Source organism: Malaya genurostris, chromosome 3, assembly GCF_030247185.1.
Source record: "Malaya genurostris strain Urasoe2022 chromosome 3, Malgen_1.1, whole genome shotgun sequence".
In the NCBI taxonomy this organism is placed as follows: domain Eukaryota; kingdom Metazoa; phylum Arthropoda; class Insecta; order Diptera; family Culicidae; genus Malaya; species Malaya genurostris.
Genome location: NC_080572.1, coordinates 95,115,736 through 95,134,189, shown reverse-complemented (window position 1 = coordinate 95,134,189; position 18,454 = coordinate 95,115,736). Strand labels below are relative to the sequence as shown.

The window sequence follows — 18,454 nt, the reverse complement described above, 5'->3', positions numbered from 1 at the left end:
GCGCGTAGAACGTAGGCATGGGGGTTCAAGATGACAGAGGAAACGACTATGTCAGTGCAGCAGGAGACGGAAATGATCCAGGTCCCACACTGAGGGAACTTGAGGATGCCATGCACCTGGTCAAAACCAACAAAGCAGCTGGTAAGGATGGCATCGCAGCTGAACTCATCAAAATGGGCCCAGAAAAGTTGGCCACGTGTATGCACCGATTAATAGTCAGTGGAAGGAAGGGATAATTTGCCCCATTCACAAGAAAGGCGACCATTTGGAATGCGAGAACTTCCGAGCGATCACAATTCTGATTGTCGCCTGCAAAGTGCTGTCCCAGATCATCTTCCGCCGTCTATCACCTAAAATGAATGAGTTCGTGGGAAGTTATCAAGCCGGTTTCGTCGATGGCCGATCGACAACGGGCCAGATCTTCACCATGCGGCATATCCTCCAAAAATGCCGTGAACACCAGGTCCCACCATCACCTGTTCATCGACTTCAAAGCGGCATACGATAGTATCGACCGCATAGAGCAATGGAAAATTATGGACGAGAACAGTTTCCCTGTGAAGCTGACTAGAATGATGAAAGCGACGATGGACGGTGTGCAAAACTGCGTAAGGGTCTCGGGTGCACTATCCAGTTCATTCGGATCTCGCCGAAGACTGCGAAAAGGTGACGGACTCTCATGCCTACTATTCAACATCGCCTTGGAAGGAGTAATGCGACGAGCCGGGCTTAACAGCCGGGGTACGATTTTCACAAAATCCAGTCAATTTGTGTGGATGACACAGCCATTATCGAGAGAAACTTTGGAACGGTGGCAGAAATGTACACACGCCGGAAACACAAAGCAGCAAAGGCTGGACTGGTGATGAAAGACAACAATGTGAGCTGTGAAACACGAAGACTTATAAAAGACCGGTGATCCTCTACGGACACGAAGCATGGATCATGCTCGAGGAGGACCTTCAAGCACTTGGAGTTTTCGAGTAACGCGTGCTAAGGACGATCTTCGGCGGTGTGGCGGCGTAGAATGAACCACGAGCTCGCTGAACTCTACGGCGAACCCAACATCCAGAAAGTGGCCAAAGGCGGAAGAATGCGGTAGGCAGAGCATGTCGCAAGAATACCGGACAACTACCCTGCTAAACTGGTGTTTGCCACAAATCCGACTGGAACAAGAAGGCGGGAGCGCAGCGGGCAAGATGGGTGGACCAGGTAGAACGTACAGGGCCGGTAAAAGAGGTGGGTACGGTGAGTAGTACTACCCACCTGAAATTTCTAACGAAAAACAATGGTAATATAAGTATTATTCATGAATATCGAAGGTTTAAGAAGAAGTATTATTTATAACAATAAGAACATTTTTAATGTAACTCGGAATAATAAATAAAATCAAAATTATAGAATCCTAGTACTCAGCTAGTAGAGTAATGGTGTGAAGATATACAGCAGAAAGGTAAGATGTGACAAGGATCATTTGAGTAAGCAGAAATCTTTCAGTAACTTAACTTTTACTTTTTTCCAACAAGAAGAGACGAGCTTAAGCATCTGATCAATGAATCACTCGTGTATTGGAAAGTACCGATAAAAAATAAAATTACTCAGAATCTTTTGACGTAGGGCTACGTCGTTGTTTGCTATACCGAGGCGCAAGTTCAAAATACGGGAAATAAATGCTTGGATATATTTTTACGCAACGATTCGAGTAGATAAATCTATACATTTCAGATAATTGGTGATTCAAACTTCAATGTGTAACGAACCATGTCTATTTTTTCTTGTTTCCCAACACATTTTATCAGGATTTCCACGGGTTTCATAAGATTTCTGCTCTTCAATGAGTACGTTCCTCTTCCGTAACATCACCATCACCGCCCACGGAAGACCGCTCCAGTCGATGACCAGCATGCGGGCCACCCGCCGGGCCTTCGTAGGACAAGTAATCGCTGGGGGCTAGGTTATTGAGAATATGGTGGGTGAGGAAACAGAACGAAGACCAATCCGTTCAATTTGGCCATTATTTTCATTGACTTGTGGCACGGAGCATTGTCTTGGTTAAAAATGGTTTTTTCGATGTCGCATTACAAACGCAACAATAGTTCAATGTAATAATCACTTTAGATGGTGCTTTCCTTTTCAATATAGTCAATGTTTATTATTGTTCCACCTACCTGTTACATTTTCGGACGACTTTCTCCGTATGAATGCTAATATGACTCTGGAGAAAAATAGTGGATCCAAGTTTCGTTCACTGTTTCATACAAACAAAAGAAATCCTATTTATTACGACTTAACAGTGCCAAACAGCTCTTTGGATCGTTAGTGCATTGTTGCTTTTGTTCGATTGGAAAAAAAAACCTTTAATATGCCCAGATTTTCGCGTAATCATAACAGCGCTTCCAGTTGATGTCCTAACCATTTCAGCATATTTAATTTTATGAACTTCAATTCTGCGTTCATTCATCGCGATTTTCAAAACTTGCTTGACTTTTTCTGACGATTGCCTCATTTGGTCCCGTTTGAAATCAGAATACACACAAATCTTTATTTTCAATGGATCCGAGTGCGGGTAACACCTCTAAAACCGTTGCTTTATCAGCATACAGAACTTGTTATTTCCATTTTTTCATAAGTGAACAAGTAACACCACGGTGAGATCAAGGTGAAAATTTGACATCTGAAGGTTGGTTCTTTCGAAAAATGAGGTAAGTTTGACATTTGGGTCAGTCTTGGGACATTTTGAGGACATTTTGCACATCAGCGACTGGACTGTTCATGGATTTGTTTTATGCGCCGTTCGCTTCGCACGAGACATATTTTGATCGAAAATCGGCAGGATGACATGTGCGAATTCAGCACCTGCCATCATCAGCCCCAACGAACTTAACGGTCAGAGTAACTAAAATTCTCAAAGAATTAATTTCGAAAATTCGCACACACAAATAAGTTTATACGGAACAAGGCAAGGCCACTGCCCTAATACTCAAAACAAATATTGGCAGTGATTTTGAATCTAGTTGGGGAGTCCTACGTCAACAGTTCGAATAACCCCACAGTAGTGTTTCATGGCGTATTTAATCCTTAAATGTCCAATTTCGTTTTAAAACAAAATACCGAAAACGCTTTAAACTTAGAATTTACACGTTGCATGTAAATTAATAACGAAAAAATAATATTGTTAAAAAATCGAAAAACTACCCACCTGGGCTTAACATGTTTTACCGGCCCTGGTGGCGAACTATTGTTGATTATGTGTTATCTTAAATGTGATGTAGTGCAAATAAATGTATCATCATCTAAAACATGTCCATTTTTTTAAGGAAAAGATTAAACAAACTAAAGACTAGTAGTGGGAGAAAAACCTGTTTTAATCCATGTAATAGAGTGATGATGACTTCCTAATATCACTCATTTTATCATATATAACACTTTGGTGTTTTTCAAAATACTTTACTTTGACTACTGACAGAAAACAAAAAAAAATTGTTTGGGTGCGGATAAATTTCAATAGCAGCCTATGGAACACAGTTTGAGAATTTCTGTCCCTTCATCTCTGAGAAATGTGAGTGAGTTCCATTTCTCAGTTTTTGACCACTATTACCGGTACTTTCGGCATAGGAACTCGGTAATCGGTGTAGCGGAAGTCGGTTCGTTTGGTCATCGACTAATTTGAGCAGTTTTGAGCACAATTCAGAAGATTTCTAACGGTTTTGCATCATCGCCGGTATGAAACTTTAAATACTCATTACCCGGCACTTCTGGAACCGGAAATCGGGACTGGATCAAATTCAGAAATTATGCAGGGGACCATTAGAAATTTCATTTGAATCAAAATTTGTGAAAATCAGTTGAGTCATCTCTGAGAAAATGGAATGAGTTACGTTTGCTGTTTTTGACAATTATTTCTGGGGAAAGCCCGGTATAAATAAATGAAATAAATAAAATAAATTATTTCCGGTACTTTCGGTTCCGGAATCTGGGGTTCGGTAAATCCGATGTGATTTTGAGATTACTTACAAGAATTGTGAACTAGAAAAATCTTTCAACATCTTCTTTTATAACAGCAACCTATTCAGTTAGCAGTTTTTGCACTCATCACCTAGTTTTTCCGGGACAGGAAATCTGATCAACATAAAATTTTTAAATAAATTGTGTGAGACAATAGTACCCTTCAGTTTGATTCAGAGTTTGTGGAAATTGCTTAAGACATTTCGGAGAAAGCATTTTTCGTTGTAGTTTTGGGACCGTCGAATCCAGATGAAATTTAAAAATTTTTCTTTGAAATAGTGCCTTTCACTTTAGCCCAAGTATGGAAAAATCGAGTCAGCCTAATAGTTTCTAATAAATTTAATATCGCAACAAATAGAAACAGAAAGCGAATCATTGACTAACCAGTAGTAAAAAATCCAGGAAACAAAAAACCTATGCAATATGCAAAGTGCTAAATACATGCTAGAAAGATGGTGAGTACTCGAATATGCGTTTATCATTCGTAATAGTACTATACAAGACTATTAACTAATCGAAAAAAGATGAATCACAATAAACATTAGGCCTTTTTGGTGCTTCAAATTCATATAGAAAGACAGTATAATGTCAATATTTATTCAATCGATTGAAGGATTTGTTCATTGTTTGGTACTGGAAGACTCACCAAGAACCGATTTCTGAAGTTTTGTTTTTTTTATGTGGATAGAAATCTATATCGATACCCGTACTTGTTTGCCAACATCAACCACAATCAGCCAGATTCAACGAAAGAAGTTAAAAAGCACCTATAATATAGGATATCTACGGTTTACGGGTGTGCTGAACGCCACTTGGTTGAAAGAAGTGCCTACCAACAACGGCCGAGGGCAATTTTGACACCAACGCATTTTACAGTTCCAGTTGTGATCCACACACCTCGTCTTCTGCCACCGTCCACCGTTTGGGGCTCCTAATGCTGTTATTGGTTCAAGAGAGATCTCGCCCATGTTGGCTTTACCGTGTCGTGTCGTAAAGTTGATATCATTTTAATGGTTATGGTGAACCGGAAACTCACCAGCCGCTGTTAGTATCTCAGTTGATTCCGTAGAATCAATAAACACTAGTTCAACCCAACGACGGTATTAAACGAGCTTACCACGGGCCGATTTGAACAAACTGTTTGTTCATAGTTGCACAGCCACCAAATATACACAAGAGACAGCAACCAACCAGTCCGCAACGAACGCAGATTCCTTGCGAGACTCGCGTCTCGGGAAGTTTTCAATAATATCTTTATTTGTTTTGAATAGCTTCTCAAGACAAGTCGCAATTTTCCGTATCGTAGTCGCATTCTCAGGAATCCGTCGAACGATTCGCTCAGTTCGTCGATTAAATAGACAACGATCGGTAGTATCCAAGGACTTGTTGGAATCTCATCGTAATATTATGAGTTCAGTTTTGTAGTGTTACCAAGCATTCAATAACTATTCGCTGTTTGGTCTAGTTTTACTACACGTTGAGACGATCGACTATTGTTACAGTTTAGTGAGTGCTGGCGATGGAACCGGCACGAATAATTTGAATTAATTATCATCAATTACGGTGAGTGGTGACAAACCGTTGCAGAGTCAAGCATGCCGTATTCATACTGTCAGCAGCATAAATGCGAGAATACATAAGTCGATGAGTGAATTCATTGAATGTATGAATGAAACGCTCGCGTCTACGTTTTGCAAATTTTTATGAATGGACCACGAAATAAACCACAGGCTCTGTTATGCTGAATGAAATTGTTTATAACGACTGCAGCAGAAGTACAAGTTCGAATGGAAGCGCGCTGTTGTTGAAGTGTGGTGACTCATTTATACTAAACGGAATCGAATGAAGTTCCTTTGATGATTTTGTGTTAATATATAAACATAGTGAAATAGATGCACCCAGACAATGATGCATTAAGTGTGATCTAGTGTCGTTGGGTTCGCCGAAGAGGTGATTGTGATCACTCTATCGAAATCACAGAGGACTGGATAGAATGTTGAACAATTAGTGCATACGTGTAATCGATTAAAATGGATTGGATAACGGTGAGTAATAGTTAAACGGGTTGAAGGCGATACGTGCTATTTTACTATTAATTTATTCGATCACTTTGTGGCATATTACCAACCACTATGCCCCAGATCTTATTTGAGCAACCAAGAGGTCTATGTAAATCACAGAAATAGTATGAATTGTTGATCATTTTGCAAAGCTATTCATGTTCATCTAGTAACAAAGATCATTCATAAAAAAATGTGTTATTTTACTCCGTCATATTTCCATGTTATCTATTAATGTATGGAATACATTGGGCCATGTAAATAAAATGTAGTAATGTTGAGTTTCTATATTAAATGCACTACATATCTGTCGAAAAATAACATGCTGCCACACTACATTTTTTGAATATACTACAAATGGCTCGAATACACTGCAGTATTCCGGTAGATAACACTAGTGAGCGTTGCACGGAGAAAAAATAGCGATCTTCTAGTAAAAATGTGCAACGGATTTGATCAGCAATTTTCATAAAGCAAGAAGGTAACGAAATGATTTAAGATTTGATTTCTCGAAATTTCTTTCCTTGATCAATCACTTGCTACACGTAGAGAAAGAAATGTGAAAAGAACCGAATTTGGGATTAAGGTTCTAACCTTTATTTATAAATATAAAAAATAGGTATAGAACTCGCTCAAACTTTAAAAAAAATCCGAGTTTCATATACCAATCGATTGTCCGTGTGGGTGAGTCTGTATATGTGTTGTCAACATATATATCGAGATCTCAGAGATGACAGGACCGATTTGGATCAAAATAGTTGCAAATGAAAGGTGTCTCTGTCGCCCTGAAAGCTATTGAATGTTTTTGAGATCGAATGTTTACTTTTTGGGTTATACGAAGTTTTATGTCAAGATTTTAAGTTTTTTGACAATATCTGTCACAATTGCCCTTGTAAATAAAATACGTATACGTATATATGCAATTGTTTCTAAGTACCAAAACGACTGCATCCTTTTTCATAACATATTGCCTCGGATCGATTCTAGTACGGTTCATTTTTGGCAACAACCTGATGATGGCAAAGATGGCAGAATTTTCGAGTTAAAACAATTTTATAATTATATTGATTTAAACTACTTTCAGTCATAAACACTAGAAGTACATAACACCCATACACCATTCGAATCAGTTCGTCAAGATCAGCAAATGCGTGTGTGACGAATAATTTCACTCAACTTTCTCGAATATGGCTTAACCGTTTTCTTCAAACTCAGATTCATTCAAGTATTAGAATTGCATGAAACGTTTTTTTTTTTGGAAAATTGACTTTCTGGGAGTTAGAAAAAAACATCTCAAAATTCCCAGAAAGTCGATTTTTTCAAAAAAAAATTTTTTTTCAGATGACACTAAATCTCGACGTTTCATGCAATTTCAAGACGTTCAACATAAAAAAAAATAATTTCGGAACTCTCGAGATCGAAAATTTTCAAATCTGAACCGCTGGGTAGCACCTCTTACCTATGTCCGATTTAGCTCAAATTTTGCATGGGGACTTTTTTCGAGGTGCTTAAACTTTTGAACAATTGCGCTTAACTAAATTAGAGGTGATCCCAAAATATTGGCACCCTTATATACATTAAAGCGATAAAAAACAACGTGTTTTGTCGGTTACGTGACTTATACCATCATATCTCTGGAACAAAAAGTCACAGCCATTTGATATTCAAACTTGATCAATGGTCTAATAGAAGCTTTCAAACGAGTCTAAGCTTGTGAAAATTGGTTAAGCCATCTCCGAGAAACGTGCGCAGTAAAAACAACACGTTTTGTCGGTTACGTCATTTATACCATTATATCTCCGGAACCAAAAGTCACAGCCTTTTGATCTTCAAACTTGATCAATGACCCAAGAATAGCTTTTAAACGGACCTAGGCTTGTTGAAATCGGTTCAGCCATCTCCGAGAAACTTGCGCGGTAAAAAAACAACACGTTTTGTTGGTTACGTCATTTGTACTATCATATCTTCGGAACCAAAAGTCACAGCCATTTGATCTTCGAACTTGATCAATGGCTCGACAGTAGCTTTCAAACGAGCCCAAGTTTGTTTAAATCGGTTCAGCCATCTCTGAGAAAATTGAGCGGTAAAAATATCTTCGAAAAGTGCGCACACAGACATTTTCCGATCTCGTCGAACTGAGTCGAATGGTATATAATACTATGGGTCTCCGAGGCTCCGTTCGAAAGTCGGTTTTTCCAGCAATTCTAATACATTTCTATAGAGAAAGGCAAAAATGTTCTAATTGTCATCCTGAAAATTTGTTTGAAATTTCAGAAATTGTGATGATGTCAAGATTTTTAGTGCTCTCAATCAACAATAATATTGGTTGGAATGTTAGGGGTATAAATTAGCTCGGACCGTTTTTATTTAGAAATTTGAAACTTTATTGACCAAAAAATGTTTCTTAATCCAATGTTCAAAGTATTGTTCATCGCTAGCCATTATTTTTCTTATCTTTCTGGCAATTCACGGATACCCTTCTCCAAAATTCTCTCGGTTTGGTCGCAATCAACGAATCGATCCTTTTTCTTTTGACCTTATCATAATTGGAGTAGTGCTGGTCAAACAGGCTGAGCTGCATCGACCGGAATAAATAGTAATCGGAAGGTGAAATGTCTGGGCTACACGGCTGGTGGGGTAGGACTTCCGATTTGAGCATTTCTAAGCATCCGTTTTTCTGTCAAATGCTCAAATGCATCAATTATCATTGGTAGACGTCTCCCGTGATCCTTGCATTCGTTTGCAGTAGCTCTTAATACACCACATCCAGCTGGTTTCACCATTCTGAATGGGCGTTGATGAAGATTCATGGTCCTTACGTTGCCCGACATTTTGAATTATCGTAATGGAGTAACTTTTCATCGCCAGTAACTATTTGATGCAAAAAACCTTTTCTTTTGTACCGTTGAAGCAATTGTACGCACGTGACTAAACGAAGTTCGATATCCCGTGGCTTCAAATTCACACGGCATCCAATTACTTACCTTTGGTTGGCTTGGTTGGCTGAGTAACATCGAGTGATTTTGCACGTCCTTTTTGTGTTCGTGTGCTCGGGCCGTGATCGTGGAAGTCCTTCAACTCCCCGAAAAACAAACACTTTATCGAACACAAAATTTGTCATATAGTGAAAAAGTATTGCTGTTTACGCTTCAGCTAAATGACACAGACTGATTCTGAAATTGTAACTGTAGTTTTCCAGCGCATCACTGCAATAAAAATTTAGTTAGGAAATCTGTAAGAAAATGTTTGCTTTTCTCAGGTCAATCATTGAGGTCCTCTCCCTCTGGACGTTTCAAAGGAGGAGCAAAATACCATTCGATTCAGCTCGACAAACTGAGTAAATGTCTGTCTGTGTACGTATGAATGTATGTATTTATGTATGTAACAAAAATATTTACTCACTTTTCTCGGAGATGGATGAACCGATTTTCACAAACTAAAATTCAAATGAATGGTCTCAGGACCCATAGCATGCTATTTAATTTCATCCTAATCCGATTTCTGTTTCTGAATATACATGGCGATATGCTCCAAAACAAATGAAAAAAATATGCACTCAATTTTCGCAGAGATAGCTGAATCGATTTCAACAATCTTAGATTTAAATGAAAGGTATTACAGTCCTATGGCCTGCTTTTGAATTCCACTTGGATCCGACTTCCGATTCCGGAGTTACAAGGTAATATATTGTAAATAATTAAAAAAAAACTGGGGACGGGTACAGCGTGAAGGGTCAGAAAGTTTTTCTGGTCCGAAGAGGCGAATGACCTTAAGGTAAAAACCTTTATAATTGAAATAAACGAAAAAAGAAAAAATGTGCACTTATTTTTCTCAAATAGATCTCAAAACTCTTTGAAAACGTCTCGAATTTTATCCCGATCGGACTTGCGTCAACGTGCGATTCTACCTTGGTATATTCCCCACAACACCGATCATTACCAGACTGTAAATTTTTTAAGGGTCGTAAAATACTCAGAGTATGAAGTGGAGCGAAGAAATGTAGAAAAATTCTCTCACGGTTCATGCATTGAAAGACACGAGTTCTTGTAGCATCTTCTACCGGATTGAAAATGTTGTGTACAATGTAGAGAAATATCGAGCAGCTTCTGTCAAACTATCGGCAATCACCAACACTGCCTATCTATAAATAGAAAAGTCCTGCCAGACGTTTTTTTTGGAAGCGAGATAGGAAGCCACGACTCTGAAAAAAAGCAATCATCAAAACGAATTACGTTCTGTAATTTTCTAATAGAGAAAATGAATGAATTTTACCGGTTTGGGCTGTAATTTGCATTCGACTAGCAAGTATGGTTGTATGAATTTATATGCACCATTTACCAGTCTAGCAGATGTGTGGCTACTGTGGCTCAGTCGATTAACGGACCATCTTTGTGATCCAATGATGTTCGGTTCAAATCGCTGCTATCATTATCAGTACTTTTTGTCATTTCGTCGAATTTTACTGGGAGTAGGAATATGTTCGGTCCGTTTTGAAAAGATCTAGCTCTGGATGTGATAAATATTGAGCAGTAACAACTGATGTCTATAGTTTCAAGAGGTTAGACATCTGTCATTATCAGGGTTTGGAATATTCATTCACCGGTGAATGAATATATAGTTTCCATTGCATTGTGAGCGAACAATTCCACCGCTCACAAAGAGGACGCCTTTCCAGCCAAAAAGAACCACACAAACAAAACGCTAGTGGAAGCAAATATATTCCACATATGCACAGATGGTATAGTGTGTGTATTAGAGTCTTCATAAAGCACAGTAGCCGTGAATATAGTTTGCTCTCTCGTGGTCCTGAACGTCGTTCTTCTCACAAAAAAAATCATTGCAAGCTAACGATCTTCACGGGGCTAGTAAGTGATGAAGATTATATACTCAGTTTTCGCTAACAGGCTGATGACTGGCTCTCCGACGCGAACGGCTGTTAATGATGACTTTATGCCACGAAAACTGTTGCATATCACTTATTCAACTCGTGTCAAGTTAGTAGAGGGTAAGAATTCTTAGTTATACTTGAATATTATAAACAGAAGTAACAGGAGCGAAGCAATTCGCAATGGCGATCTGGTGATCTCACCAAATACTGCAAACAAACAAACGCTTCGTTTGCTGGCTGTTAGAGAGAAACTAGCTCCTGAACTCTTGTTACTTGTGTAAATCAAATTCCTGCTGAATAGTGTTTAATTGGGTTTAATCGTAGTAGTGCATGAGTAGGATGAAAAATAAGTATTTTAATCAGTATTCCGCGTTGAACATTTTTTCATTGAATTTTCATTGTGTATTGCTATAAGCTTCGAGAGCTGTAAGAAACACATGTTACCATTACAGCAAAACCTTTACTCTAATAAACGCTCGAGCGGTGGCAGTGCACACCTGTATGTATGTGAATCGCGTTCGGACCTCGAAGAAACATGCGACAGTTAAGAGCCAGTCATCAGTCTGCTAGCGAAAACTGAATATTCAATCTTCATCACTATCTGCACCGTGAAGCTAATTTGTTTGCACTGCATGTCCAAACACTGCACTGCACTGCGTGCTTCATATAACCACCGCCACCGCGTGTATTGAGAATGCCATTGCGTGCCAGTGCACAAAGAGAAACACGAAACGCAATATCCGAAGCCACGGTGCTCGTGGCGCTGTTTTATTTTCGGCACTGGTGTTTCAAGCTTCGGCATACACCGAAACCGCGTATTTTCAGTTTCGTTAAACACCGGAGCCGAGTGTTTTCAATTTCGCGAAGCCACCGAAGAGCACCCATGCGTTGGTTATATTGTCGATCAATTGAATTCAATCAGACGCGTATTGATGAAAAAAGAATTAATCAATTAAACGCATTTTTCGTCATACCGTGTCGCTGTAGGTGCTTATAGTACAAGCAACGTATATGGCAAAATCGGAAACACTCGGCTTCGGTGTTTGCCGAAGTAAGGAACACTCGACTTCAGTGCTGCCCGAAAATCCAAGCACCGGTGTTTGACAATTACACGACCACCGTTACGGGTGCTTTTTCTACTGCGTTCGGTGTATGTTTTTCAACACGGGCACGAAGCGTAGCATTCAATACTCCTGGTGGTGTGCTCACGAGTGAAGGTGAGTACCGTGCAGAACGGATCCGTGTTTTTGCCATGCCCTTTGCAGTGAATTATGGGGCTAGAGCTTCTCTCTTACCGAGAGAAGGAGAAACAGTAGTAGGGGTGAATATTGTTCGCTCTCTTCTATTCTCGTGCATGGACAGCCACTTCAATAAAGCAACAAGGCTCACGCTACCTCAAAAGCGACATGGTTCATAAAGCAGGTATATTCATGAATATCATACACCGTGAAGCATGTATACTCATCTTCACTGCTTCATTCATCCAAACCCTGGTCATTATTATTCAGTTCATATTGTTTCGAGTTTTCTATGAATCCTTAGTTTTCGCTTTGATAACTTGAGCAATTTTATTTTTCTGCTTTAATTGGAAGAAATGTGCAGCAGAAGTGCGTCAAATGCTTGTTTATGGTGATAATGCTCCAAGTAAAGCGTTGAAGACAGGCCTCGCTCTGGACAACCAAAAAAAATAGAAGACAAACAGTTGGAGGCATTACTCGATGAAGATCCGAGGCAAACGCAAGAGGAGCTTGCAGAATCATTGAAAATGACTCAACAAGCAGTTTCTGACATTGAAAGTCGATTTTCACTTGCGAGCAGCACTATGAGCTACTATAACGAGGCGATACTATGACGGGCGATCGGTACACGCTGCAATTGATGTGTTTGAGCCGTGCATTACGAAAAGAACGGCCGGATTACAAACAAAGACATGATAAAGTTATTCCCCTGCATGACAATGCTCGGCCTTATGTCGCAAGAGTTGTGAAAAAATATTTGTAAACGCTCAAGTGGGACATTTTGCTATACGATGGGTGGTATTCTCCTGACATTGCTCCTCCTGATTACTGGTTGTTCCGACGGATGCAGCACAATCTGGTAGTTCATCGGTTTACTTCTTTCGTAGAAATCAAAAGTTGGCTTCAAACTTGGATCACCTTTAAAGACGAGACATTTTTACCTTTTTTATTAATATAAAAATTAGGTGGGGCATTCCACTCAAAATCAGCCACCCAAAATTTTGCTTTTCATCTAACTATTTTTTTCGGTAAAGAACTCGAAAATATTTGACACGTATTTTTTTATTTCGATATGGTACGTGAAATTTTCGAGATATGATTTTTTGAAATTTTGCGTTTTCGAAAAAGAGCCTTTTTTCAACAGCCTATAATGTAAAATCTAATAAAGATACAAAAATTCGTCCAAGACATGAAATGTGCGTCTTTTCCTTAACTTTCAAATAAGCGATTTCATAAAACAACCTTTAAAATTAATATAATGAAAAAAGTTAATAATTAAAAACAAATAAAAAATTTCAAACTTGGGCCTAATTTTTTTCTTTTTTTGTTGAAAAAAAAGCCTTAGGGGCTTAATTCAACCTTGGCAAAGTTTCAGAGTGGAAAAATAAATACTTTCGGAGCAGTGAATTTTTCAATTACGACCCGTACCGCAGCACAGTTCGCTCGGATACGGGCTTAAAAGGCTATCTGCATTATGCCGGTCGGACCAATCCGAGCTTTCCAGCGTTGACTTTTTTTTCTGCTTCGGCTATGGCTGAGCTGCACATGCGTTCTTTCATTGGTCGAAAACAAACTTCATATTTTCAAAATGTGAAAAAAAATGAAGAGTGACGAAAGTTTAATAATTTGTGATTTTGCGGGAAATTACGCCTTCGTTATTCACAACGCCATAACTGGCTTTCATTGGAACAACGACCAAGCGACTATATTCATCGTTTTGCACAGTGGAATTTTCACGCGACAGCTCATGGAAAAGGGCCATGCGACGGTGCTGGAGGAACTGGCACGTCGCGCAAGTTTACAAATGATCAATGATTGTCAAATTTCGACCGCGAATGAATTGTACGAGTGGACTAGGAAAGCATCTTCTCTACCCAATATTTCAGTCATATACAAATGGTCGGAACCTGGCTCTGGAAGTACCGTAAATAATGACGAAATACTCTAAAGTGGAACTTACTTCGATATCTCATGGAATGTTCAATCGATTGTCACACGGTTTGATTCAAATTCGATCCGATTTGCAGTTTCGACATTACGGGGTAATGAGTGATCAAAATCTCAAACTGTCGCTTAAAACGATGGTCATTAGAATAATGTCATGAGAACTAAAACACCGATGAATATTTATGCAAAAACACATGAGGAATGATAAAAAAAAGGTATCATCTTTCTGGTAGGTGGAGCACGTTTTTGTCCATCCGAAAATTGTCTGATACTTTGATTAATCTTAAAATTCTTTTTATTTTGATACAAATGCATTTTTGCCCAAAATAATTTGTATACTTCCAATATCTTCCGCTTGGTAGCTGTTCAATAGTAATTGATTAAGCAGAATGGGTAAACGGGTGAATTAACATCCTTAAAAACCTCGCTAAAATATCTTTGGATCTTTGTGCGGTAGTCATGTCTGGTTTTGACAAAACTGCATATTTCTTGTCTAACCATCAGTTTCAGAACGAATTTTTAGGTTGAAAAATCTTGCATTGACTGGAATTATTTCTCCTTGCTATAACGTGTCTAAAATTTATTCGCAGGTCTCATCGTTTATGAAAAAACATCCTCTGTGTTTCAACAGAACCCGGTAGTATAGAACGCGTATTCCGTATCTACTAGACAGTACAGTGATTCAGGATCTCTCTATATGCAAAAACAATCATTTATGTCTTCTGTAGGTCCTCGAGAAGGGTATTGGCCGTATTCAAAAGTACAATTGTGTCTTGACTAAGTTTTTGGAAACCCATCAGTTATATGTTATCACCAATAACGAGCGTACTGAATTTTAGCATTTGAGGATAGACAATGCATCCACAAAAGCTGCATCTATAGCATAGAGTTACTAGTCATAAGTAAAGCTCATCCTCATTTGACAACATTTAAGTATTATTGATTCCAATACGAAGATTTGTGTGTGCCTTAAACACCAATCAATTTGTTTCTAACGAATCAACAAGTGGTTTTAACACCATCGGAATCATCTTCATTATTATTCGAGCTCTAGCGTCAACACTGTCGCATTTCGGTGCTACTTTGCTGTAGTACTGTCATAAGGCAACCTCCACACTCCTGGGTTAAGCAGTGAATAGCACCCATGAACTGGAGCTAAGATATGATGAAGGTGCAATAAACGAAGATACTTTAACGCTCAGCATGTGATGATTTTTCCCTATTATGTTTGGTCTGACACTTGGCTGCAAAAAAAGGTGCAGAGCGGTGTTGGACTTGTTTTGTAACCTTCGCCTTCTCTTTCTTTTATTATTTTTCAAAACACCCCTGCATATCATAAATTAAATGCTACGTGTGTTGACTATCGCAGATGAAAATAGCCCAACAAATTTTGTCAGTCAAAAGTGTGATTTCATAATTTTTGCCAGGAATCAGTTTTTGATTCTCAAGGTATGATTTTATAATTCTTTGTTCGTGTGCTCAATTCAGCACTAAATCTACTGTCCGTTTAGCTTCCGGTTGTCTGAACAAATTGTTGATTTAGGGTGCCACTTTAAATTTGATTGGTGATTCGTCTCAGGCGGAATTCTCTTTTTCTTACTCATTTATCATTGATAGTGGAGCACCTTTCAAAGTAAGTGAGATAGGACGTATCTATGGATTTGGGCATTGTGATTAGTCATTTTAGCGTTTTGCTTCTATGCGCCAAACATAAGAAAAAACGTTCGCGATGACGGGAATCACCAATTCATCCCACGTTTGAAGATGCTGCTTAGTCAATCGTTTGGACTGTCATTCCGACACGGTGGAGAGCTTTTGTCTTCCACTGATTTTTTTGACCCGGAGACGTGGATGAGAGTAGCTGCTCATTTAGTTCCATTTTTGTCACCAGCCGCAAACACGGCGTGGGTGGACGAACTCGAATTTTTTTTCTCTGGTCAGTGATGTGCTCTTGGAGATAGTTTTTTTTTTGGGTTTTTTGGCTTATCTAAAACTGACGATATTTGAAGAGTTTATTTGGATTTTAATGGACACTTTGTCCGTTTTGGTAGACCGTTCCTGATTGCTAAAATCCTAACCCAGCTCAATGCTTGCTGCCATGGATGCTTTTCGAAAGGTGTGTTCTTTATTGAAGTGAATTTGATTTTATGACTTTTATGATCATAAATTTGAATGAAAAGTTTGAAGTGATTTTGTCCATATCCGCCAGAGTTGACGTAAGTTTACACATTGCTTGGTTCAGACGGATGATCATCGTAGGACTTTGAGTAAACGATTTCCTAAACCATACTGTTTTTGTATTCAATGTTTCACGTTTACTAATATAATCATCGCATTAACTACAGGATATATAGAAGTGGAGTTTTGCACATTTTAAATAATTTATATATATTAACCGTCAATGGATTTTGTCTCAGAGGCATCAAGTATAAATGATATTGATTTTTCCTTTGATACTTTTCCTAGTAGAAAAGCATCTTATTTTTATGGATTCCTGTGGGGAACAGATGAAAAGATGATAAATATTCAAAGTAGTTCCAATCACAATGCATATAAAAGCTCTGTAGAACTTGAGCTCTAGATTTTTCGAACTATTCCAGTTTCAAAACACTACTTTCCACTTCTTACTTACTTCATTTACAGGTTGTATCGAAAAGTTATTAACTGAAAACACTCTCCGACATTAAAATCGGAAGGAGCCATTGCCGGTGATCATGGCAATACTTTTGTTTCTCCCGGTAGTAACATTAATTTTAAAGTCGAGTACATGAGGTGCCGCACAAAAAAAGACACGCAAAAAACCCGTAAAATCGGAAATTCGCCTAAGAAAACCGCGGGAAATTATAGATATTTTTGTTGTTGCTAAATTCATGAAACGTCGAAGTCTCGTGTTATCTCGACAAAAATTTGTTTGAAAAAAGTCGACTTTAGATCTTGGAAAAATTTTGAGATCTCTGAAATCGAAAATGTCTTAGAAGTGCATGAAACGTCGAGATCTGGTATGATCTCATAAATTTTGTTTTGAATATATCGAAAATTTTCAGTGTCAGTGTCAGTTGACTTAAAAAAAAAATTCGGGATAACATCAGATCTAGACTCTCTAGTGAATTTCTAAAACAAATCAAGAAAATCGCATAACCTTGAAAATTCGCGGCGAACAGTCGAGTAGATGGCAGTAGTGTTTCCAACGTATGTTATATATGTTATCTGTGGTAATTATTTGCAGCCTGGACGATAAAATAAGCATTAGCATTATAAACTGTTTTTATCAGGAATAATTGAGTTTGTGCGGGAGTCTTTCCCGCGGTCCGACAAGAGAAGAAACATGTGGCCACCATCGATACTTCTCAACATCGCCTGGATAACCCTTTCATCTAAGGTCCAATGCACCAGCCAATGCCGGCCACCAACGGAAGACTGGATCCTCCCGAGTTATTCACCGCGGCCCGAATCCAGTAATGTATCAATTAATGAAATGAAATGTTGTTTTGAAGTCGATATATATTTGTAGGGCATGTCCAAATTGTAGTAATGTTCTTTAGAAAAAAAATGATTTTTTTTTATAATAAAATTTTTATTTGGCTCATTTGCTTTAGCTTAACGTGGCCGATTGTCTTGTTGTTATAGGAGAAGAAGAGACGCCGTATTGAGGGGGCGGCATACTCTCCTAGAGTTAGTAAAGGAATTTGAGTAGGGTGGGATTTACAAAATATTGATTTTGAATTAAAATACATTATTCGTTTGTGGCACAAATTTTTTAGAGTTTTCTGGATCTTCACGTTCTTCAGATTGTAACGAGAGAGATTATCCTTGGCTGGGATGCTTTGTTGGTGTGCACTGATGTTGATGTGGCGTTTTTGGGTAGTTTTCAGCAACTCAGTCAGTTCAAGACAGGTGCACGCTCCGAAGCATAGTTTATACAGGTCATACATTCAGTAGCGTAAAGAAGAGTGCGGTAGAGCTGTAGACGAGAGAGAGAGAGATAAGGAGAGGACTAAATTTGGGCATTGATAATTTTCAAGAAGTTTTTTTTTTTTTTCAATCATATAATTTATTAAGGCACACTGCTTAAGCTCTAAGATGCCAAGGGCTTTTTCTAATTTTAATTAACAAATAACTTAAAACTAGGATAGTATATTAAGATAATGTAATGACTTTGGCAGATCCCGCCTTCAGCTGGCAATCGGCACCGGCCGGCGTACTGAATGTAACACGTTGGTAAGTATCTTGGTATTAGCCGCTTTTTTCTGTCCGTGTGGGTTCGCGGGGGACACCCCCAGGCTACGAATACCAGGCCCATATTCATCTCATAGACT

At 38.6% G+C, this 18,454-nt stretch overlaps 1 protein-coding gene across 1 annotated transcript in view; it reads left to right on the top strand.

Annotated features, from left to right (window-relative positions):
- The first annotated feature begins 5,282 nt into the window (after positions 1-5,282).
- Positions 5,283-18,454, top strand: part of LOC131435637 (uncharacterized) — a 52,088-nt gene continuing 38,916 nt past the window's right edge. Inside the window, exon 1 of the mRNA XM_058603734.1 lies at positions 5,283-6,050. The gene's annotated coding sequence lies outside the window, so the exon portion shown is untranslated. The remainder of the gene's footprint in view (positions 6,051-18,454) is intronic.